We start from the raw sequence: 1723 nt of genomic DNA, 5'->3' as shown, positions 1-1723 counted from the left end.
TCACTATTGGATGGTTTCTCCAAAGAGTTGAAAGCTTTGTCTAGGAGGAGTCGGTGAATAACTCGACCACCTCCCAGGATTAATGCTCCTATTCACTTCAAAAGCCCTCCTCCATCTCCTAGACCTCCTCCGTCGCCACCGTCACCACCACCTCCATGCCTGTGGCGCCCACCTACTCCATTTGGAAATTTGGATAAAACGATTGTTTCCCAGGTTACATATAATTGATGAAGCTCTCATGTCATCAGTTTTTGTTTGTAAATTGTAAAACTTTAAAGTGATTGTTAAACTCTAATGATAAAAATATAATATGTTATGTAGAAGGCCCATTTTTCCCGTGCCCTTAGAACTATTTATAACAAGTAAATAAACCAAATAAAAAGCCCAAAATATAGATTATAAATCAGAAATAAAAATTAAATTTTACAGTCCATAAATACAAACCCAAATATAAGTTGAAGATAAATTCTAAAATAAGCGCCACAAATAAAACTTTGGCCCAAATTAAATTAAATAAACCTAAAACAAAATCCCATTACACCCAAAACCCCAACTTAAGACCTAGCCCAAAAGAAATGCAAGGCCCCAATGACCCGATATCAAAACTAGCCCAAATGGCCCGGGCAAGTTGAAGTTTCTAGAAACCCTAGGTCCCCCAGTGCAGCAGCTCCCACGAACGGCCTCGCCACGTCCGCAGCCCTCTCCGTACGATGCTGAACCTGCGAGAAGAAATAAAATAACAACAATACAGTAAATAACAACAAGAAAAATAGCAGTAAAATAGAGGGGAAAATCAGAAATTTGTAATTTTTTTATTGCGGCTATATAAGGCCGATTATAAACAAAAGGTTTTTTTACGCACGCATATTGGAATTCAAAGAAATCAAATCAACTTGGCAGAAGTTTGCATTTATTCGTTTTTCAATTTATCTTGCTTTTGTTGATTTTGAGTGTGGTCTTGTTTGGTGATAGCAAAAATAAAAGGGTGTTGAAACCCCTTTCATTTTCAGAGATCTCTCCCTCTTATTTTCAAAAGCAATGCAGGATTTAAAGTCGTTTTTGTCAATTTTTTCTTCTTTCACTTTTGTAAACATATGAAAAATAAAGAAGAGAAGGAGAGAGAGCACGCTTCCCAAACCTTTGTGGTCATAGTCGGAGTTCTCCTCCGTTGGCAGATTTGGGCCATTGTTTGAGCACTGTCGGTCACCAGATATGGTGGTCTGGCGGTAGCATGATACTTGGATGAAACCCTAGTAGAAAGGGTTAAGAACTTCGGAGTTTTCTAAAAGGGATTTGTAATGTTATAAAAAAAAGAATAAAATGAAGGTGTAAGAGCAAATTTTGAAATAACACCGTTTAAAGAGGGAAGGATCAGCGCGTTGACCCGATCCATAGGCCGGATCCACGCCTTTTCACTTTAAATGGGTAATTTGTGTGGCTAGTCCCTCCCTTTCGAGCCGACTTCTAATTAGGCCATATTTACATTTTATTTGTTTTTTAAAATTTTTCTTGGAATTTGCGTGTCATTTTAACTTCGTCTGCGCCTAAGCGTTTTGTTTTGGAATTCGGTTCATTTGCATTTTTAGTCCTTTTTGTTTGCGCTTGTCGTATTTTGGTCCTCCATGTTGTTTTAATAGTTTTATTTGTTTGTAAATTGTTCCTTTGATTTTATTTTTATTTCAATGGAGTTTTTTTATTTTTTTCTCTTTCTTTTGTAATTCTT

The 1723-nt window shown here is 36.8% G+C and overlaps 1 long non-coding RNA gene across 1 annotated transcript; it reads right to left on the bottom strand.

Moving 5' to 3' along the window:
• Positions 1-392: 392 nt before the first annotated feature.
• Positions 393-1384, bottom strand: LOC107894883 (uncharacterized). The gene is made up of 2 exons (XR_001683302.2): positions 1139-1384; positions 393-719 (listed from the first exon to the last, which is right to left on the bottom strand). It is a non-coding gene; the product is annotated as an uncharacterized lncRNA (long non-coding RNA).
• Between the last annotated feature and the right edge of the window lie 339 nt (positions 1385-1723).

The sequence above is a fragment of the Gossypium hirsutum genome, chromosome A13, assembly GCF_007990345.1.
Source record: "Gossypium hirsutum isolate 1008001.06 chromosome A13, Gossypium_hirsutum_v2.1, whole genome shotgun sequence".
Lineage (NCBI taxonomy): Eukaryota > Viridiplantae > Streptophyta > Magnoliopsida > Malvales > Malvaceae > Gossypium > Gossypium hirsutum.
Note: the sequence above shows the minus strand (reverse complement) of the source record. Positions and strands in the feature narration are given on the sequence as shown.